The sequence below is a fragment of the Triturus cristatus genome, chromosome 9, assembly GCF_964204655.1.
Source record: "Triturus cristatus chromosome 9, aTriCri1.1, whole genome shotgun sequence".
Classification (NCBI taxonomy): domain Eukaryota; kingdom Metazoa; phylum Chordata; class Amphibia; order Caudata; family Salamandridae; genus Triturus; species Triturus cristatus.
Genome location: NC_140592.1, coordinates 1,280,765,680 through 1,280,789,369, shown reverse-complemented (window position 1 = coordinate 1,280,789,369; position 23,690 = coordinate 1,280,765,680). Strand labels below are relative to the sequence as shown.

Genomic DNA, 23,690 nt, shown 5'->3' with positions numbered 1-23,690 from the left:
GCTGTGTGAATGTCTCTGCCTCAGACATACAACGCTGTGTGAATGTCTCTGCCTCAGACATACAAAGCTGCGTGAAAGTCTCTGCCTCAGACATACAACGCTGCCTGAAAGTCTCTGCGTCAGACATACAACGCTGCGTGATTGTCTCTGCGTCAGACACACAACACTTCGTGAAAGTCTCTGCGTCAGACGTACAACGCTGCGTGAAAGTCTCTGCCTCAGACATACAGTGCTGCGTGAAAGTCTGCGTCAGACACACAACGCTGCGTGAAAGCCTCCGCGTCAGACATACAACGCTGTGTGAATGTCTCTGCCTCAGACATACAACGCTGCGTGAAAGGATCTGCCTCAGACATACAGCGCTGCGTGAAAGTCTCTGCCTCAGACATACAGCGCTGCGTGAAATTCTCTGCGTCAGACATACAACGCTGCGTGAAAGTCTCTGCGTCAGACACACAACACTTCGTGAAAGTCTCTGCGTCAGACATATAACGCTGCGTGAAAGTCTGCCTCAGACATACAATGCTGCGTGAAAGGATCTGCCTCAGACATACAGCGCTGCGTAAAAGTCTCTGCCTCAGATATACAACGCTGCGTGAAAGTCTCTGCCTCAGACATACAACGCTGCGTGAATGTCTCTGCGTGAGACACAACGCTGCGTGAAAGTCTTTACATCAGATATACAGCACTGCGTGAGTCTCTGCCTCAGACATACAACGCTGCGTGAAAGGATCTGCCTCAGACACACAGCGCCGTGTGAAAGTCTCTGCCTCAGACATACAACGCTGCGTGAAAGCCTCTGCCTCAGACATACAACGCTGCGTGAATGTCTCTGCGTCAGACATACAACGCTGCGTGAATGTCTCTGCGTCAGACATACAACGCTGCGTGAAAGCCTCTGCGTCAGACATACAACGCTTCGTGAAAGTCTCTGCGTCAGACATACAGCGCTGCGTGAAAGTCTCTGCCTCAGACATACAACGCCTCAAACACTGCACGTCTTGCACATCTCCAGACCTGCATGTCCAGCTCCACCCGAAGGTCAACTCAACCAAGACAGGCTTCCTGTAGGAGAGTAGGGTCTGCTATCCTATGGACACCCCAAATTTTTGCTTTTTGCTTCACTGGTTTTTGACATATTGAGGCTGTGGGCCTGCCAATCAGACCCCCAGCCTGCTGTTCTCTCTACTAAATTTACACTATGCACCCTAGGTGCATAACCAATTGGAAGTGGGTCACCCTGTCAGCCCCTGTACCAGTGTACACTAGGTACCCAGGGCATTGGTGTACCCAAGGCCTGCCAGGGGCTGAAGCATGTATTATGCCACCCCAGGCTTAGCCTAACAAATTTGACACAACTGGCTGATCACTCAGCTGGGGTAAGTTGGTGTAACCACCTCTTACTTAGGTGTAGTATTTATTTATTTACGTAATTTTTATAGCGCAACAAATACCCTGGGGTGTCTCGGCGCTGTGGAGCTGTTGCAGGGATTCTGCTTATACACAGAACTATGCTTAGAACCCCAGGACCTCAGTGAATTGTGGTGTACCAGAAACTCACCTCAGAACCCAGAACCCAGTATCCGGCTAGCATAAGTGTCCCATTCGTTATCCAAGATTTAGCTCAGAGATCCCAATGAATAGACAACCCAGAACAAGCGACTCAGTGTACTCTCAGGAATGGTGGGAATCGGAAATACCTGTTCGTATATTATTCTCACATCAGTCCACAACAATAATCAACAGAGACACGTTTGTAAATAAAAGGGGTTTATTTTTATAGACCACGTGTCCTAAGATGCAGTACTTTGGCTAATACAAGCAGACAAATGATTAATATCAAAACCAGCAACATAGTTACAATACCATAGAATATAAAAGGGGTGATCATATTATAATGACAGTGGATACTACCACCTTCCCTTGACTAAGAAGCTAATATTATTATTATGCTAATAGAAGGTCTCTTAGGCTTGAATAGGGGACCCCATACCTCAAAGATCAGCTTAGTGAAATCACATCACAGGAGCATCAGGAGACTTCTCGCAGGAAGGCTCGTCTTCGGTCTGAATAATAAACATGATGTCTGTGATATTAAAAGCACCAACTTTCAGGTATGTGCAGCTGCGCGTGTGTTATGGCTAAATAGTGGGTCGATCAACCTAGAGTGGAAAACATGCATTGTGTAATATTCCAGACTGTTTGTCACACCATGTACAGACCAAGGTCGCTGCGCAGAGCTTGGGATGGTAACAACAGATTGCTCTCGTGTGAAGCAAGTCTCGAGTCAGCAGTTTATTTAAGAAATAACATGTAAACGCAGTGTCGTGTGCAAAAGCAGAAAGATGGCATTCTAACATCTAACGTGGTTATGCTAACTTAACAATGTATGTGCGTATTCAGGAAGAACTCACTACACGCCCCCTTGATCGAAGCACTATCGAATAGGCAAGAAAAGAGAGAACGCAGAGTTCAGTGTCGTCAGAGCAGAACAAGGCGTAACCAATGCAGAGTTTCAGAATGCGCCAAAGTCCGAAACTACAAAAATATAAACCAGTGTTGTTTAATAAAAAAATTGGAAGTAAAAAAAAACTCAAAACGACCATCAGGAAAAAAAAGAGAAAGAAAAGAAGAAATGCTGCGCTAGGGTGCTGTCCAGTAGCACAGGCGCAAAGGACGACTGTCCAGTTAATCCATGAATGTATAGGCAGCATATGTGGCCACTGCTTCCAACAAAAAATCGTTTGCAGGTCCACTGAAAGTCTCAGCCATCCAATCCATCAACGAAAAGGAACATACGTGTTCCTCAACCATCGGAGCCTCTAGCACGATCAGAGGGCACCCGGAATGTTCCTCCAAATAGCTCATAGCCAAGAAGTTGTAGGCAGCTGTTGAGATGTCCCAATTACCCAGGATACCATGCGCCGCACCACAGGCCATAATCCGGACACCAGAACAGGCCAACTCGTGAGACACTAAGGGCCTCATCAGTCGATCGAAATCCGGCACCGGAGACACCAGGTTGGTCAAGCACAAATCCAAAGGCCATTCAAAGGGACAATCCAGGCAGTGAAATACAGGCTGCACGCAGGTGAAGTAGGAATACCTGAAGGATAATCCATATGCCAGGCTTAAGGTCGCCAACGGCAGAGTTCCATAAAAGTCAAGCATCCTATCACGAAGAAGATGCAGGCGGGACAGGCGCTCGTGTGGCACAGAAGGAGCAGCCATTCCGTAGTATGAAAAGTAAAAGCAGCACACCTGCCACAAGCGCCAGAAGCAGCGGAACACCTCCAAAGATGCTCGAGAAAAGTGAATGAAAAAATGCCGGAATCACACCAAAAATAGTTTTGAAAGAGGTCACGAGACCCGAGCCCACAAGTTTAAAAAAATGAGCCAGGCCGGTCGTGGACGAGGCATTAAAAATAGTTTGGATCAAAGTGCCGAAATGTAGGGGGAGATCAGTATTCAGAAGCGCCTGTACCTCAGTGCGCGTATTAGCAACGTGAAGGACAAATGTTTCACGAGAGGAAGTCAATGGCACCTCTTTTTGGGACAATAGAGCTCTTATTCTGCTCAACTTGTTGAACTCTGCTTTCAAGGTTGGAAACGAAGGCCAGATTGAAACATCCAGCTGCCCATGCGGGGGTGGAAAGAGAACATTATTGCAGCAGACAACTTTCTGCGAGACAGTTACTATGTACGGGATTCCCACTAACATCCCGCAGCAAGCTTCATTATTCAAAATTAAATAACTACCGTTTGCAAGCAGTGTGAAAGAAGGCGTAATCACAGGCACTGGGATACCTCGTAGGACGCAGGCCAAGTTCGGGGCTTGTACATTGCATGCGCCGTGTAATTGAATGTGCCTACATACCAAGGAATGGTCTGGTGTCGTGGTACATTCCTCGCCTTTCAAATAAACCTCAGTGCCGTCCCTAGTACATCTATACGTAAAGGGGAGGGACCAAACCTCATGTATGAAAGCGGTGCCCAGCGGTTCATATCTACCCAAAGCATAATGTTTCATACAAGAAGTGAACCTAAAAAGCGCGAAAGGGAGAGTTATCAATCCGTGGACTAACCACGTAGCTGAATTGATCTCCGCTACAGAAAAAGGCAATGGTTCTAATTTTTCAATATGTAACAATGAATATGTAGCATCCTTCATGGACATAAATCGCTGCTTGTCAGTAAGGTTAAAGGGAAGAAATAACGATGTAGTGTTAAGATAGTCCCAAGGGACTCTCCCCGCCTTTAACGTCTGCAATGTCCATGCAAACTGCATAACAGAACGCAACTGGTTTTGACCATGATATAACACAGACATATCATCATGCACAATATCAACAACAGAAGAAACAATATTATCTAATGTATAAATCCTAGAAGAGAGAGTGCTAATGCTATTATCTATAACGGCTAAAACCTTCTCCATGTTTGCTTGGTCAATAGCTCTCAACCTGGAAGCTGCCTCAATCTGCGACAACTTCCAGACTTCGTTGTAAATAGCATACGCCCACCTTTTTGTTCTGCCACCCACAGGACCTTTAACAAAATCATTCAAATCTATTTTGTCATGTAATTGTGATAAATGAACTTTGACAGACGCCAAGGTGGAATGTCGCAGCCAAGATTGGCATAACTTGCCCACAGAGTATGTAGTTACAGTATGTGAAGACTCAAACCGAGGGTCTACGCGTTCCTGAGTATACCCCGGTTTCAGTCCCAAAAAGCGACGTTGACAGGCGTCTGAACTGCTTTGCCAAACTAACCAACCCTCACTATGAAATTTCGAAATGTTGAAAGATGTATTTGAAACTAAGGATTGCAAAGCAGTAAGGGATAGATCTGTGTGGTTATCCCAAGTGGGATAAGCGCCCAGATCCGGCACAGAAGGTGACTTTAACTGTTTAGAAGTAGCCAATCCAAAACAGGTGGTTTGGAAGATGGATGAATTTAAAAATAAAATATGACTTGGTATAAGACAAGCACGATGCAAAGCCTCTGTACCCTGTACCTGCCACGGCTTGGAACCCCAAACCGACTTTAGATCAATAGTAGCCTTCCATACATCATAACCTTTGATTGACAACTCGTCCATAAAGGACTTAGAATAAAGTAGCTTTGTGTGTGTCAGTCTAACCTTTGCGGCAGACTCAGGCAGCACCTTAAAATAAAACGCTGCCGGGTCGGAAACACTGAAATCAGTAAAATAAGAATACTTGTTAACTAGTGTTTGTGAACTTCCGAACTCGGGAGTAGGACAGTGTTCCCATTGGGTAAAATTTACAAAATTTCTAAATGTATTTGCTTTATGCAGGAAATGATTGCCATAATGTTGAAAACAATACTGTTCCGCATAATTAGCCGCATTTTCATATAAATCTTCAGCATCAAAAGCGGCATAATATTTCAAATCAGAAAACAGTGATTCAATGGCGTGTACATCCCAATCATCAGAACGTATGTTCTGCCTAACCACATCACCCATAGAAACACGAAATACATTAGGTACATTAATGACCTCTGTAGGCCCATGAATTTGGAATTTAACAGCATCCCATGCGATTCCATCCAAGACGGGCCAGGCAGTAATATTCACAAAAGTCTGGTCCCTTTTCATGATGTGGGACGAGGAGTGGGGGGCCAAAGTTCCATTGATAAGTCTAATTGTCGATCTCTCACTCAGATAGTGGCCATCCACAAGACGGAAAAAAACTATTACAAATCCAATTGACATAAACAAAAAAATAGTAAAAAGCATCAACCAGATGTATGTCCAAGGGGTAATCAAAAAATGTCTCTTAAACCAGCTGAAAAAAACAGCAATGTTTGATGGGGGGCTTGAGGGTAACGAGTTAGTGTCAAAGGAAAAACGGGACTGGCCAATTACTGTAGATTGTAAAACAGGCGAGGGACCACGTGTAGGATAAGCATACTCAGTCTCTTCGGGCAAACCACCAGCCGATGGTATCAACAAGGGATCAGTAACAGATTGCATCTCGATGGCCACCTCAGGCAAGGTGTTAGAAGCAAGAGCCAACATTGAATTTCTTTGCATCGTCTGGCATGAAACTGCTGGAGTCATACTAAGAAGTATCGGCCACTCGCTGAAGTTTGACATTGTCAATAGAGATGTACCTGTTTTCTTTGCGACCAGGAAGTGGAGGTAAAATGACTGTTCTTGTACCCTGCACTCCAAGCACTGGAACCGGTGCACGATAAGAGGGGCCAAACTCCTTCTTGTTCTCCACCTTCTCACGGACCAGGTCTCCAACTCGGGGTAGCCAGCCGACTACCGGAACCTGAACTTCAACTTCAGATGTGGAGGGCAAATGTTCCTTCGAAAGAGTGTCTCTGGCTTCTTGTAGAGTCTGTAAAACAGCACAGTGATCATCTACGTCAAAGGGTGCGGTCGCCGCCGCCATGTCTAGACCATCAAGGTCTGGGACAGACATTCTGATTCCGAAGAGCATCATGTACGGGGTCCGCCCACCCAGAGACCTTCTAGGGAGATTATTAAGTGCACGTTGGACGTTATACAAATGGGCTAGCCAGTTCCGGCCTGTGCCCAAAACACGTGCTGTCAATGATTGCTTTAAGTCACGGTTCATTCGCTCCACCACACTATTACCCTCAGGTCGGTAGGGGGACGAAAATTTGACAAGGACCCCCAAATTTCTCATAGCCTCCTTGTAAGCCTTAGAGGCGAACGCAGGGCCCTGATCAGAATGGAAGGTACCACACGCAAAAGTTCCCACAAAGACACGCAAATCCCTGATGACAGTCCGCGAGTCAGCACTCCTTTGTGGCCATACCCATAGAAAACGTGTGCACGAATCCACTGCAACCAAGATGTACTTGTACGCAGTATCAGAGGAAAAAGGACCGCAGTGATCCAAATAAACACAACCAAATGGCTTATTAGAGATGTACAGCTGTGTCTGTGGTGGGCGCGCAACAGTAGAAGGTTTAATCTGTTGGCAAATGTCACAATCAAGAACATAAGCGCGCGCTTGTTTATATAAACCAAACCACCAGTAACGTTGTTGTAGCAGAGATATTGTAGCTGACACACCGGCGTGGGCAGACGCCAACCCCTCATGTGCAGCCAAGATCAGTGCTGGCCTGCAGTCCGCGTTGGGAATAATTCTGTCACCAACGTCATTAATCCTCACTAATGGGACATTATCAGGACTTAAATGGTAAATGTAACGAGAAGGAAAACCCTTCGGGTAATCGCCTCCCTTTTCTGTAGCAGCAATAGCTGCCAAGATGTCATCATCAATCTTACTTTTGGATCTTGTAACTGCTGCCACTAAGTATGTAGCCACTGCTGTTTTTGCTGCCTCGTCAGCCAAGCTGTTACCGACAGCATGGACACCAAGTCGTTGGTGACCAAGAGTGTGAATAACATTCACGAGAGGGAGACGTTCTTTAAAGTCTGCCACTCGAACCCAAAGCGTTTTATGCTTAATTGTGCTACCTTTTGTGTCTCGATAATCATTCTGAGACCAGAAATGTAAATTGTCATTATAGGACTGGACACAGTAGAAGGAATCACTCACTATAAGAGTAGTGACTCGGGGATCAGCAAACTCCAGTGCAAGCACTAGAGCCCGGAGCTCCGCCAATTGCGCGGTACAATCACCCAATGACTGCGTATGCACTGCATCAGATTGGAATTCACCATTTACGAATGTACCTACGACAATAGCGCAAGCCGCTGAGTAAGCGTGCTACGATCCAACCGCGGGCTGCGCAGACCCGTCAGTGTATATGACACAATGGTATTCTTCGAGCGGGCGCAAAGACAGAGGTGCCGGATGAACGAATTCATACTGCAAGAACTCTTGAGTCTGTAATGAGGCATCAAAGATGTAGGTGACGTCTGGCGACGTCAGTGTTGTGGCCCATTGTATCCACCGAGGATGCAAAGCTTTAGAATTTGGTACACTTGCCTTTGTCACTGCTTCTAAGGCAGGATAGGGTGTTACAACCAGAATCTGTTTCCCATGTGACAGTGCGCGCTCTTTAAGGATCGCCATCTGTACAGCAGTCAGAACTTTTTCGACCGTGGAAAAACGTAATTCAGCAGAGGTGTACAAGTGGGATTTGTACGCAATGGGGACTGTATCGCCCTCATTAAACGTCAAATACGTGAAACCCACGGCGCCTGGCACTATTCTTATTACCAGGTTAGTGCGGTTATCACGTGTCAGTAAATATTGTGAAGCAAGAAGGTCAGCCTGTAAAGACTGTAAGATTTTAGAATGTTCCAGCTGCCAGCTAGACTTCGAAAATGTGGGTTGTACCAAGGCGTAAAGCGGCTTGATACGCTGGGCATAATCAGGAATGTACGTACGGCCGAAATTCAGAAAGCCCAGCAGAGATTGTAATTTCTTTAGCGTCGTTGGCGCACTTAAGCATGCGCACTTTTCCAGAAAGTGGGGAGCTAACCCCTTTCCTTCATTATTGAGCTCGTAGCCCAAAAACAACACTGTATATTCCGCGATGTGAGACTTCGCAAAATTGAATTTGTAGCCATAGTCAGCAAAACTCACTACAATATTGTCGACTCGAGACAGATGCGGCAACAGCTCATCATCCGTGAGGTAGATATCGTCAACATAGGAGTATGCCTCGGGGTCTATTCTTTCTAAGAGAGAAACCACGCGAGCGGAAAAGACGCCAGGGCCATTTTTGTACCCCATGGCCAATCTGGTAAACTGTTTTTGTTTCCCGCCCGAAGTAAACGCTGTCCACTGGCTACTCAGTGTGGACAGGTTATGGCTAAAAAAGCCATTGGAAATGTCAAGTGTCGTTTTAAATCTCTTACGCACGAGACTGTCGACTAGAGCCGAGCTATGTGTATTTTGTACCGCGCAGGTCCGGCAATGGGAGTTTAGGTGCCGGTAATCCAAAACTAAACGGTACGAGCCGTCAGGCTTCGTTACAGTGAATAAAGGGTTATTCATAGGGGACACACAACTTTCAATAACACCCTGATATTCCAATTGTTCAAGGATCGCCGCGACGTGGGGTCGAGCTTCACGACGCATGGGATACTGGGGCTGAGGCTGGGGCATAGACCGTAATGGAATCTCATGGCAGGGGGACAACCGGTCCCAACCCACTTGAGTACGATATACCGCTGGCGCAAGCGCCTGCGCCCACTCACCAGCGTACATTTCAGCTTGGTCCTTAGGCACCGTGTGCGCAAAGGACGGGAGGATTTTCTCCTCCCCTCTAGGAGCTTCCAAAATGAAGGCTGGGGGCCAATCTGCCTCCGCTAGGAGGATATCATAGGTGGTGGTCAGATTATCCCAAAAAATCCCTTTTATAGTACGTTGTATGTCACCCTCTATTAATAAGACTATTTCATAAAGTCTATCAGGGGGAGCCACTCTGGTGTCAGCTGTTTCAACAGTAACTAATACATCAGTTGCTGTCGCCGCCAGAAATGGACGCAGAGCTTGACGGACTATGGTAATTTCTGCCGCGCTGTCCAGTAGCGTCAGCGCCCATGTCCGGTTCTGAAGCTGTGTCCGCACTATCTGAGGCATATTTTGCCGTCAGAGCCGCCACTTTCTTCTTCTGAAACGGGGGTCTTTGTCGAGCAAACTCGTCCTGCTTGCCTTTACCCTCAGTCTGTCGGGGTTGGTCACGCTGTTGTGGAGCACCCCGACCCTTGCCACCGCCTCCGCCACCAGACTGTGTAGCCGATGTTTCCTGTGAAGAACGAGGAGAACGCGGTTCAGAAACCTGAAATCTATCAGGAGACTTAATAGTAGCACGATCGCGCAGATCATAAGTGCGTTCACTACTTGACTGTACGGGAGAGGCAGGCCGAGAGCCCTGTTTCTGCTGCTGCTTTCCCTGTTGTTTAGTCCGCCAAGGTTGTTTTGGAAAAATTGGCCGACCATCCTTACCAGAAGTTTCTGCCTTACCCTGCTGCCTAGAATCGGGATTTTTGATCACAGGCTTAACTCCTAAAGAGCTACGACCCAAATCACGATATGCTTCTGAAATTATTTTTGCAAATTCCTGCGGCTTGTCCTCTTCAGCAACTTTCTTCAGTTCATTACGAACCTGAAAGTGCAACGCATCACCCTTAAGGTTTCCCATTATCATGGTAGCCACCAGGCCAAAATCGCCGAGGAGCCGCATCCCCAATTCTATCGCAGACTCCGCTCCATGGTCCTCTTGAACCTGTTTAATAATGGAGGGCAGCTGCAACATCGACGGAGTGCCAAAGCACTGCGCGTACGTCGCAGCAAAAATCTTACCCCAGGATACACAATCATCCATATGGGGAACTAAGTCTTTAGGCAAACTAATGGTGAGGATCCTGTGTTTCTCCACAGGAGTTGTATGCGGATAAACCGCCTCTATTTGGTCAAATTTTTCAGCAAGCCAAAAAGGATAATCATCCCTTGTGAGGGGGCGCTTGCCCATAACAGAATTAACCATAACAGGACTAATGACCACCGCGTGACGATCACTAGGTTGTCCCGCACTAACAGGCGCCCCCGCCTGTACAGTGCGCGACACATACTGCACCAACGCCCTATATACTGATATAAGGGCAGTGTGTAGTACACGCAATTCAGCCACCGTCACCGTGAGGTAACGGGGATGAGGCGTAAATCCGGCTAGTACCGGCCAAGTGGCCCCTGCAATTGATAAAGGGCCCATTCTCGGCGGTATAACCACATGGGGGAGGGCGCCATTAAACCAAATCTGATGTTGCCAAGCAGATATTGGTATCTCCTGTGTCCTATACGGTGCATAGTTAGCAGGCACGGCAGTAGCAGTGTAAGAATGAAAGGTATCGTCATCCCCACTGACTGCCGGAATCGTCACCCAAGAATAGAATAACTCAAATGGGTGAGCCGCATCGGCTCCCACCACAAAGATGACGTCCATGCCCGTGTCCGGCACACCATACTGCGTCAAATGACGTTTCAGTGCCGCGCGGCTATGCGCCGCAATGTCTACTGCCATAAGGACAAGCTATACTTCAAGTAATTCAGTAGCACAAGGGTTCAATAACCTTTTTAATGATCAAGCTTGAAGGAACCTATATCAATAGAACTAGGTAGGTTTAAATCCGTCAGACTTGTTATCTGGAAACAAGAATGAGGGTGCTGTGGACTAAATGTAAGCACTACTAAGGCGTTTCAACTCATAGACCAAACGTTAGGTGCGCCATGTTGCAGGGATTCTGCTTATACAACGAACTATGCTTAGAACCCCAGGACCTCAGTGAATTGTGGTGTACCAGAAACTCACCTCAGAACCCAGAACCCAGTATCCGGCTAGCATAAGTGTCCCATTCGTTATCCAAGATTTAGCTCAGAGATCCCAATGAATAGACAACCCAGAACAAGCGACTCAGTGTACTCTCAGGAATGGTGGGAATCGGAAATACCTGTTCGTATATTATTCTCACATCAGTCCACAACAATAATCAACAGAGACACGTTTGTAAATAAAAGGGGTTTATTTTTATAGACCACGTGTCCTAAGATGCAGTACTTTGGCTAATACAAGCAGACAAATGATTAATATCAAAACCAGCAACATAGTTACAATACCATAGAATATAAAAGGGGTGATCATATTATAATGACAGTGGATACTACCACCTTCCCTTGACTAAGAAGCTAATATTATTATTATGCTAATAGAAGGTCTCTTAGGCTTGAATAGGGGACCCCATACCTCAAAGATCAGCTTAGTGAAATCACATCACAGGAGCATCAGGAGACTTCTCGCAGGAAGGCTCGTCTTCGGTCTGAATAATAAACATGATGTCTGTGATATTAAAAGCACCAACTTTCAGGTATGTGCAGCTGCGCGTGTGTTATGGCTAAATAGTGGGTCGATCAACCTAGAGTGGAAAACATGCATTGTGTAATATTCCAGACTGTTTGTCACACCATGTACAGACCAAGGTCGCTGCGCAGAGCTTGGGATGGTAACAACAGATTGCTCTCGTGTGAAGCAAGTCTCGAGTCAGCAGTTTATTTAAGAAATAACATGTAAACGCAGTGTCGTGTGCAAAAGCAGAAAGATGGCATTCTAACATCTAACGTGGTTATGCTAACTTAACAATGTATGTGCGTATTCAGGAAGAACTCACTACAGAGCTACTGGGGTCAGTCATCCTCTCACTGGTTAAATAACCACGTTTTTAAGAGCCTGCGGAAGCTCATCAGATTCGGGGCAGTTTTGATGGAATGTGGCAAAAGATTCCAGAGTTTTGGGGTGGCCACCAAGAAACGTCTATCTCCCCAGGTGGCCGTTCTTGTGCGTGGAACAGTGAGGAGGTTGGTATTGGCCGATCTTAATTGCCGTCTAGGAGTGTATGGCTGAAAGGCTTCCGTCAGGAACCTGGGTCCTATGCCGTGTACTGCCTTATATGCAATGCAGAGGGCCTTGAATTTAATGCGGCTCTCTACTCTCAGCCAGTGGAGTTGACGAATGACAAGAGTGGTGGAGTAGTAGTAGTATACCTATACCTAACCTTAAATGGGACACATGTTAACCTATAAGTCACTCCTATGGCAGGCCTTAACAATCCTGAAGGCAGAGTGCTTGGTTCCATGTGAGATGGTGCTCTGGCATGAGCTGAGCCTGTCTGCATTATGAACCTCGCGGTTAAATGCTATCTTTGGTTTGGCTTTATCAAAACATGTCGAGTAAGGTGTCATACGAATTGGAATACTAACCCCTCGCCAATTCTGGCGACGGGGTTAGCATTCCACCCTTCTAGAGGGACACGACATGTACAGTACCTGAAACCCGGGTAAAATCAGACATAGCCTCAGCTCCACAAAATGGATGCTGCCACCACAGACACAAGTCTGCCCTCCTGCTGCTGGGAGTCCTTCCAGCTTGGGAGGTGTGGACAAAGGGTTTCCTGCCAGGGGAGGTGCGTGCACCACCCCAGACAGGATTTTGTGTATTGGTCAGGTAGGGCTTGAAAGAAACCAGACATGCCTGTGGCTCACAAGGAGCCTCGGTGCATATGCCAGTTCAATCCGGTCCTGGGGCACACCAGTCCCGGGCCTGGGGCGAGCTGGACAAAGGATTGGGGGTGTAACCACCCCCCTTCCTGGTCCCACCCACAGGGAGGGACCTAGCAGGTAGTCCGGCCCCTAGAATCCGCTTAAAGGTAGGAGCTGTGTACTAAGACTTCAGACATCCTGGAATCAACTTGAAACTAAGAAGAAGACGGGAACTTCGACATTCTGCTGCACAGAAGACTGGAGGAAATCTCCCCTGTGGTCAGGGAGTGACCACCTTGCTAACGCAAGCACCATCCAGCGAATCAACGTCTGCTTTGCCGCCGCCTCCCGCCGGAGCCCGAGCCCAGAGACTGACAAGACCTGGACCTCCAGACCTCTCACCGCCCGATCCACAGTCCCTGAAAAGAGGAGACCCGTGGAGGCACCGAGACACGTGGAGCCAGCCATCTTGGAACGACGACGACTAGCTGCAAGCTCAACAACCGAGGCTCCCTCCAAGTTGTGCTTTGGGATCTGAGAAGCCCAACCCTCGAGCAGCATCTGCACCAAAGGTGAGCCCTCCAGCATCTCCACGATCTGCGTGGGGCCCTTCTGCATTTTGCCACTCGACGCGCCTAACCGGTTGCTGGCCCGCTGGCTAGTGGCCATCTTGGCGACGAACTTCAAGAAATACACCGCTGGTCTGGTTGCTCCAGACTGGCCCTTGCTCCCCTCCAAAGGAGCAGTCCCTCTGACCTTGCTGGTCAGAACCATCAGCTTATCTTGTTCTCCACAACAATCGCTTTTGCCAAGGCTTGTTTGCTTCGATCAAGTCACCGACACCGCCGACAGCGAGAGCCTGCGTGGGACAGCTCGTGAAACGACTCCTGGACGTCGTCGACCTCCAGGGACCACGTGGCTGCAGAGACAAGCTACACCTTTCTTCCTGTTTGCACCCGACATTGCCTGGTACCCACCTGGTGCCACGCTGGTCACTGGCTAGTGACTGTGAACACTGTCCCCTCTGCTTACAGGTCTTCTACAACTCCGATCCACCCTTGGATCCACCGCATCTCTCCCGGACCGACCGCCTGCAGCATCTTTTTCCACAGGCTCCATTGACCCGATAGAAGAAACCCGACGCACTTCGACACCTAGCACCCGCTTCCTGTGGGTGAGGTAAAGTTGGCACTCCGGTGCCCAAGTGTAGAGTAACATCTCTAGTGTCTGTGTTTCCAATCTTAAGGTCATAGTCCATCCGGAAGATCCTGTTTGCAGTAACTTTGTACTTTTTACGCACCCATTGAAACCTATGGGAGCACGCGTGTGACTATTTGCTCTGCACACGCCACCCGTGGACCTCCTGGTCACTAACTGAAGTTAGCTCCTTGTAGGCCCAGCGATTCTAGAGGCCCTAGGCCTTTTCCCTTTTCTGTTCGTGGTACTTATACCACTATTTTAGTATATGGTTTGAGCGGCCACCAGGGCCTATCCATATAAAGTGCAACTTCTGTGTATTCTACTGTAATCTTGTTTGACGATTTGTGCTCCTGTGCTCATAAAGAGACTAGGGGTTACTTTGAGAAATAAATACATATATATTTTGAATATATATCTGTGTGGTGTCCTTTCATTGGTATAAAAGGGGGTTGCATTTGGTAAAACAGCTGGCTTAACACGCTTCACAAGTTTAGCCTCAAAGACTGCTTAGCCTACGCTACCACTAGGGCAGCTAGTCCGAAAAGGTTGACTTACAACCACACCATAAGGGTTGCTTGGCATGGTACAAGGTGATCACTTTAACTAGTGAGCATCATATACCAGGCCAACTTCTCACACTTCCTCTTAGTGGCCAAGAACAACTGACAGAATACAGTTTAAACCTGGCTCGATGACGTGAGCCTTCAGTGCTTCGAAGCCCCATGTTCACTGACTGAGAGCCAGGCATCTCCCGCGCGCCAGGATGCGCAGCATGTAGGAGCTATACTGGTCGAGCGGGCCCTGCCATCTGGCCCGCTCCAGGTGCTGGTGCTACATGTACAGCTGCTCAGCTGACCGTATGGCCTAATTATAGAAATCTGATCGTTATTATTGAATTCTACATACACAATACATAGCAGAGGGACTCTACAGTCATACATGGCAGAAACATTGACCACAAGATAGGGTAAGAGCCGTATCCCTATCCACTCCGATCCATTGGGGGCCCTCCCTCTGCCCCTCACTCCGACCCTCCCTCCGCCCCTCACCCGGCCCCTCACCCGGCCCCTCACCCGGCCCCCACTCTGCCCCTCACTCGGCCCCTCACTCGGCCCCTCACTCGGCCCCTCCCTCTGCCCCTCACTCGGCCCCTCACTCACTCGACCCCTCACTCACTGCCCCTCACTCACTCCCCTCACTCGGCCCCTCAGCTCCTCACTCGGCTCCTCATTCTGCCCCTCACTCGACCTCTCACTCACTCGGCCCCTCACTCACTCGGCCCCTCACTCGGAGCCTCACTCGGACCCTCACTCACTCGGCCCCTCACTCACTCGGCCCCTCACTCGGACCCTCACTCACTCGGCCGCTCACTCTGCCCCTCACTCGGCCCCTCACTCGGCCCCTCACTCGGCCCCTCACTCTGCCCCTCGCTCACTCGGCCCCTCGCTCACTCGGCCCCTCGCTCACTCGGCCCCTCACTCACTGGACCCCTCACTCGGCGCCTCACTTACTCGGCCCCTCACTCGGCGCCTCACTCGGCGCCTCACTCGACCCCTCACTCGACCCCTCACTCGACCCCTCACTCGGCCCCTCACTCGGCCCCTCACTCACTCTGCCCCTCACTCGGTCCCTCTAGGTAGTAGTGCTACATGTGCTTGGGGAGAGGATGTGGCCTAACGGTTAGGGCGGTGGACTTCAAACCTGAGGAACCGGGTTCGAGTCTCTGCAACGACGCTGACGCCCAACATCCTGTGATTCTGGGCAAATCACTTAATCTCCCCGTGCCTAACAAAAATGAATGTGTCCTCATGTATTGCAACTGATGCTCATGTAAAGCCCTCTGATACCTCATTTCGGGTCAAATTCGCGCTATATAAAACTTCATTAAAAAAATAATGTTTAATAGAACATCCCTGCTCCTTTCCTACGGGAAAGTTGTACCCGCACTGGGTACCCTGCGGTCCCAGCGTGCGGACAGGACCCTATGATGAAGCATGTCACCCTAGGGTGAGTGAGGCTTCGTGTCCGAAAACAACCAGTGTTCCACATTCACCCATATTCCTCCATACTTCTACCCCCATACCTAGCGTGAGTTTGAGATTTTAGTTTGGAGCAGTACATATGAATTTGGGTAATCCATGCTCCTCCGAGACCCCCTTCACGTGAGATTCACTGACTGAGAGGTCACTTGGTTTCAACCTGGACACCAATCTCACCTCAAGGAACACATCGCCAAGCACCGGCTCTCTTTTGTATAGAACGTCCAACCTCATCTCAAGGAACACATCTCCAAGTACCGGCTCTCTCTTTTAAAGAACGTCCGACCTCACCTCAAGGAACACATCGACAAGTACCGGCTCTCTCCTCTAAAGAACGTCCGACCTCAACTCAAGGAACACATCGCCAAGTACCGGCTCTCTCTGCTGTAGAACGTCCGACCTCACCTCAAGGGACACATCGACAAGTACCGGCTCTCTCCTCTAAAGAACGTCCGACCTCAACTCAAGGAACACATCGCCAAGTACCGGCTCTCTCTTCTGTAGAACGTCCGACCTCACCTCAAGGAACACATCGCCAAGTACCGGCTGTCTCTTCTGTAGAACGTCCGACCTCACCTCAAGGAACACATCGACAAGTACCGGCTGTCTCTTCTGTAGAACGTCCGACCTCACCTCAAGGAACACATCGACAAGCTCTCTCCTCTAAAGAACGTCCGACCTCAACTCAAGGAACACATCGCCAAGTACCGGCTCTCTCCTCTAAAGAACGTCCGACCTCACCTCAAGGAACACATCGACAAGTACCGACTCTCTCTTCTGTAGAACGTCCGACCTCACCTCAAGGAACACATCGCCAAGTACCGGCTCTCTCCTCTAAAGAGACATGACCCTCCTACCGGTGCTCTCTCCTCTAAAGAACGTCCGACCTCAACTCAAGGAACACATCGCCAAGTACCGGCTCTCTCTTCTGTAGAACGTCCGACCTCACCTCAAGGAACACATTGCCAAGTACCGGCTGTCTCTTCTGTAGAACGTCCGACCTCACCTCAAGGAACACATCGCCAAGTACCGGCTCTCTCCTCTAAAGAACTTCCGACCTCACCTCAAGGAATACATCACAAAGTACCGGCTCTCTCTTCTGTAGAACGTCTGACCTCACCTCAAGGAGCACATTGCTGAGTACCGGCTCTCTCTTCTAAAGAGACATGTCCCTCCTACCGGTGCTGTCATGTCTCTCCCTCTAGAAGGGTGGGATCATACTCCCACAACAGGTACTGGTGTGGGGGTATGATTCCAATGTGTTTGACACCAAACACAAAATGTTTCCGTGCAGCCATCCTAAAGTTAGAATTCACTGTTTGGTTATAATGCACTTAAGAGTGTATGGTTTGGCTGTGTCACAAACAACCCCAGAATAAAGGTTCCGAAGGCTGCAGAGGGGCTCTGCTCATGTATGGGCACCCTCTCACATAAAACCCTGCACCCTGCCTTCAGGATTAGTAAGGCCTGCCATAGGGGTGCCTGATAGGTTTATATGTGCAGTGATAAGGAGAGATATAGGGAACCTATATCTAAGTAAGGGGTGCATGCACCACCTTACCCAGGCTGCAGTAGCAGTCCTGTGGTGTCATTTTGGAAGGCTTCGCAGGGGTGGCATAATACATGCTGCAGCCCCTGGTAGGCCTCTGGTGTACCGATGCCCTGGGGACATAGAATACCATATACTAGGGACTTATAAAGGGACCCCAGAATCCAATCTGGAGTGTACCTAAAGTACTGGTCATTAATTTAAAGGGAAAAGCAGATAGGCTGGGTGTAGGAGAGTAGGATCTGCTTCACATGGGTACCCCCACTTTTTGCTGGTGTTTCACTGTTTTTCGACCTTAGTCTGGCTGTGGCCCAGCTAATCAGGACCACAGCCTAGCTGCTTCCTCTCTAAAATGGATTCCATGTACATTAGGTACATATCTAATTGGATCCTGGAGTGCTTTATAAGCCCCTAGTATATGGTATACTATATACCTTGGGCATAGGTACCTCAGAGGCCTACCAGGGGCTGAAGCATGTATTATGCCACCCCTGGGAAGCACTCCAAAATGGCACCACAAGTCTGCTACTGCAGCCTGGGTAAGGGTGTGCTTGCACCCCTTACAGTGGTATAGGCTACCTATATCCATACCTTTATACAGACACATATAAACATATAAGCCACTCCTATGGCAGGCCTTAACAATCCTGAAGGCAGAGTGCTTGGTTTTATGTGAGAGAGTGTCCAAGCATGAGCTGAGCCCCTCTGCAGTGTTCGGAGTACCTCCTCGGATGCTGTTTGTGGTGCAACCTGACCATATACTCTTAAGTGCTTTATAAACTCAAAGTAAATGCTAACTTTGGATGGCTGCACGGAAACATGTCGTGTTTGGTGTCAAGCGCTTTGGAATACTATTCCCCCGCTAGTTCTGGCGGCGGGGGTGGCATTCCACCCTTCTAGAGGGAGAGACATGTTCACACTGCCACAGACACGGGTCTGGCCTCCTGCTGCTGACCGAAACTCCGGCAGAGGAGGTCTGGACAATACGTTTCCTGTCCCAGGGAGGTGTAACCACCTGCCCAGGCAGGCAGATGTGTATTGGGGCTGGGCAGGAGCACTCTCTGGTGCTTTAAAGTCCTGCACTGGGGGCACACTTGGTGTCCCTGTGAATAGTCCTGTTCAAACCGATTGCAGGGGCTACCTGCCCCTGCTCTGGCGCGAAACTGGACAAAGGAAATGGGTGTAACCACCCCTCTTTCCAAGCCCACCCATAGGTGGGTCCCCAGAGTTTGTCCAACCCCCAAACTTTGTATAAGTATGGGAACCCAGTCCTTGCGACTTTAGATTACCCTGGACGAAACTCTGCAACATATATCCTGGACCATTGACGTTCTACTTTGCTTAGAAGACTGAAGAAATCTCCCTTGGGGTCAAGGAGTGGCTCCCCTGCTTGGCAGGCACCAATGAAGCAACTGACCGGTCTGCAATTCTGAAGCTCCCGCTGGACACCGAAGTCTCTGCATACCCAGAGGTGGATTTCCAGACTTCCCCGAGGCTACCCTGAGTCCACAGCAAAGCTGAGGCCCGTGGCTATCGTGGGTGACGTGGAACCGTGACCCCTGGACACTGTGAACTTTTGCAGCACCATCATCTTCCTGGTCTTCCTCGAAGTTGTGCTTTGGGCTCCGAGTAGCCCCAGCCTTGAGCATCTCCTGCACCGAAGATTTCTGGCCTCCACTCCACGAGTGACCCGTGGGCCAGTTTCCAGTGCGACCGCTCGAGGCTCCTTCGCGATCGCTAGCCCGTTGGCTAGTGGGTCCCCACGAACGCAACTCCTCTTCTGATTGGGCTTTCCTGGTTGCTCCAGACGTGCCCCGACTTACCCTCGCTGGGTGAATCCCCCAGACCTTGCTGGTCTGAACCGCAGTCCTGTCTCTGATTCCAAGTGACTTGCCGTTGCCAAGGCTTGTTGGGTCCAATCTGGCCGCCGACACCGCAGCACTCGACAGACTTCGTGGGACAACTCGAATCCAGCTCCTGGTCGTCATCGGCGCCTCCTGGACCTCGTGGTTGAAGAGTCAAGACACCCGTCAACTCAACTGAAGCACCCGACATCTGTGGGCATTGGTCAATCGTGCCCTTGGTCACTGGTAAGTGACCCAGACTCTGTCCCTCAGCTTTCAGGTTCCTTCCATCCTAGATCCAGGCTTAGATCGCTTCGGACACTTCTCCTCTTCACGGCTGCAGCACTTCTTTGACAGCTTCCATTGAAATCGACGACGCGACCTGACACCAAAAGACACCTATGCACCCGGCTTCCCTGGGTGAGGTAACACGAGTACTCCGGTGCTCCCGTGGGTGCTAGCCCTAGAACTTCCTAAGTCCAAAAGGGTTTGGTCCTGACTCAATTAGAAGTGTCCCTAATCTTTAAATTTCCAACCGCGACATTGCCCATAGAAGATAACGGGAACCCGCGGTTGTGTTTACACACTGCATACAGTCCCCTGTGTCACTACCTTGGGTGGTTCCTTGGGGTCCCAGCGATTCCAGAGGCTATAGGCCTAGTGTCTATCCCAGTCGTGGTTCTTATACCACTTTTTAGGTCTCGACTGAGCCAGCGCTTTAGCGCTGCTCCGGCGAGAGCTATAGAAAACGGGGATTTGGAAGTGCAAACGAGTGCTTTTCATGCCCCCAACTACAGTGAATGTGCGCCGGGCGCGCGCACCAGTTGGCAGCCTGCGTGTACATTTCGCGGGCGCTTTGATGTTCTCAGTGAGCCGCGCGGCCACTGCGAACATCAAAGCGCCCGCGAAATGATTACTTTCACTTTAACGTTCGCACCTACTTGGCAGACTGGTTCTCTGTTGCTCTTTCCTCCTCTGCTCTCTCTCCTCAGAGTCCGTCCCTCCCCCTGTTGCAGCAGCTGGCATTACACGGGGGAGGGTGGCTCTTCGTGCCTACCAGGCCTGTGGCGCTCTTCGTAGTCGCATTAGTGGCACGAAGCGCTTTATAAATTCTATATTGCAGTAGTAATCGGAGTTACACGCCTCAAAGCGCTTCAGCGCCTCGTCAGAGGCAATAAGCGCTATATAAATCCAGTTACAGTACAATATTTCCGCAGAAGCCCCTTATAACGCAACCAAACCTTCTTCGGGGCCCAACTCGTGCAGAAGGCATGAATGGTGTGCTCAGGTGTGGGCCCCAGGGGCCCATACTGAGGCTTGAAGGCCTCACCGGCACCAGCACGCTCCAGGGGCAGGCCTTCCCGTGCAGCCGTCTCTGCACCTCCGTGCCTCTTTGCTTAAACCGAAGCCCCGCTCCCCCCCCACCCTCCCCCACTTGTCTGTTATCTCTGGCTTAGGGCTAGTACCATACAACTCTCTCTTCTCTGATAAGGCAGGTCTCTGGTTTGAGTTCTCGAAGAACAAACAATACGTTTTTTTATTCTTTCCTTTCTGAAATATTTTACAGCCCTGTTTATGAGGGAATTACCAGACACTATTTATATTAGGGAACGTAAGATGCTTTTCTTAGTCTGCGGTAAAAGACTTCAAAAAGAAAACACCGTTTGCCTGCTATCGAAAAGTACATCTAAAGGAAAATGTGTCGGCTTTTCACTTGCAGATGGAATATTGTATTTTTTATTTTTGTAAAGTGCTGCACAGTGACACATGGTCTTTACTACACGTGATTAGCTTTCATAAGTGGATACACGCAATGTTTAGATTATACTAACATTTACCTAAATAAAGCATCTATCGCCTTAAATTAGACATATATAACAATAGAGTGATAACACAGCCATGTTATACGGTTCCGCGGCTTTTTGGCCCTGTAAAAAGCGGGTGTTACAATAACCTAGTTAAACAAGCATTTGCAATGCAATAGGTCTCACAGTTATACGAGTTTGAGCTATTGGCATTATAAATGACAGTGCCTTTTATTTATGTTTTAAAAAAACCAAACTTAAATAAAAAGCATTGTCATTTACAATGCCAATAGCTCAAACTCCTATAAATGCGAGACCTATTGCATTGCAAATGCTTGTTTGGTATATGGTTTGGTACGCACCTAGGGCCTAAACATGCATTTGTGCTATTACTGATATTTGCTGACTTGTAAACTGAGTACTTCGGACTCCAGTCTCATAAAGAGACTAGAGGGGTGTGTTTTATACTAAATACATATATTTTAAATATATACCTGGTGTGGTGGTCTTTTCATTTGATCATTCAAGAGATTATAGACTGGTAAAACAGGCTGCTTTACATTCCTTCAAGACTTAGCCTGAAGGCTGCTCTCCATAGCTACCACTAGGATAGCTTTCAATAAAGGTTGTCTTTAACCTATTCACCGTAAGGGGTTGTTTGGACTGATACAAGGTGCCCACTAGAACTAGTGGACAGCATATATCAGGCCACCTTCTCACATTGGTGTGCAGCGGTGGGATTCCAGCTTGCTGTTGTTTTACCAGATAATCTCAATTGAATTGATCAACTGAAAACCACTAAAGGTACCTGAGGTACATATAATATCAAGTTTAGCTACAGTAAGTTCTACTGAACTTAGAGTTGTGTGTTAAGGGATAGCACACCCTTTCTACAACTCAAGAGAGTTTAGTAGGCCACACTAGTGTAGGTAGTGCAATACACCACTCCACATTAGTAGTGTGTAATCAGCCAGGAACCAGTGGGTCCCTAACAGGAACCAGTGGGCTTCAACCCTATACATATGAGGATCTCTCCTTTGCACAGCTAAGGGCCTTATGTTCCATTAGGAAGCTGAAGACAGGCAAAAGTCCATCCACCCAGCATCTCTTAAAGATACTCAAGCTGGATGATATCTCAGGGCCTAGTGGGCCTGGTGGGGTAGGCAGAGTGGGTGGGGAAGCAGCTGAGGGTGGGTCTAGGGGTAGAAACTCCCCTGACCCTACCTCTAATGCTGACCAGACTGATGGCAATGATCAGAATCTGGTGAACACAGACCACCAGGATGAGGATGAGGAGGATGACAACAATGTTCCCTCCTTTATTCCTCCAGGAAGAGTTGAAAGTAGGGCTAGAAGGGATAGATCTCAGACTCTCAAGGGGATCTGTCCAGTCTAACTCCTCTATAGCGACCCCTGTCTCTTCTCACATAGGGAGGGAAACCTCCCAGGAGAGGAGAGAGAGACTGCTGAAGTATGAGCAAGACAAGTTCAACCTCAGAAAGCAGCAGATGACCTTAGAGAGGGAAGCCCTGGAGCTCTAAAGAGCTAGTAAAAAGGAGGAACTAGAGTCCCTTGGTGGCAGCAATTTCCCTAGTGATAGGGAGAGGTCTTATGACCATAGAAACCTAAGTAAGATTGTCCCTCCCTACCAGAGTGGGGATGACATCCACAAAGGGATAACTGCCTTGGAGAGGGCCTGTAAAGTACAGAAGGTCCCTCAAGGTCAGTGGGCAGCAATCGTATGGCTCTCCTTTGCAGACAAAGGTAGAGATAAGCTCCTCACTGTGAGAGAAGAGGATACTGATGACTACAAAGTCTTGAAAAGTGCACCGATAGATGGGTTTGGCCTAACCACTGAACAATACAGGTTAAAGTTCAGAGACACTCAAAAAGCACAACATCAAGACTGGGTTGACTTTGTTGACTGTGCTGCTAAGGCTCTGGAAGGTTGGTTATTGGGCAGTAAAGTGTGTGACTTCATAGGATTGTACAATCTGATAATGAGGGAGCAGATTCTTCATAACTGTCAAAATCAGCTGTTGCACCAGTACCTGGTAGACTCGGATCTGACCTCTCCCCAAGAATTGGGAAAGAAGGCAGACAAATGGGTCAGAAACAGGGTGAGGCAGAAGGTACAGAACCAAGGTGGTGACCCAAAGAAGCAGGATTCTAAGAACTCTGACAAGGGTGGGGGAAAGGGTAAAGACCAGAAGTCTTCTCAAGGGCCCCAAAAA

At 48.7% G+C, this 23,690-nt stretch overlaps 1 protein-coding gene across 2 annotated transcripts in view; it reads left to right on the top strand.

Annotated features, from left to right (window-relative positions):
• Nucleotides 1–23,690, top strand: part of SLC25A21 (solute carrier family 25 member 21) — a 957,302-nt gene that overhangs the window by 530,304 nt on the left and 403,308 nt on the right. The gene's annotated exons all lie outside the window — the stretch shown is intronic.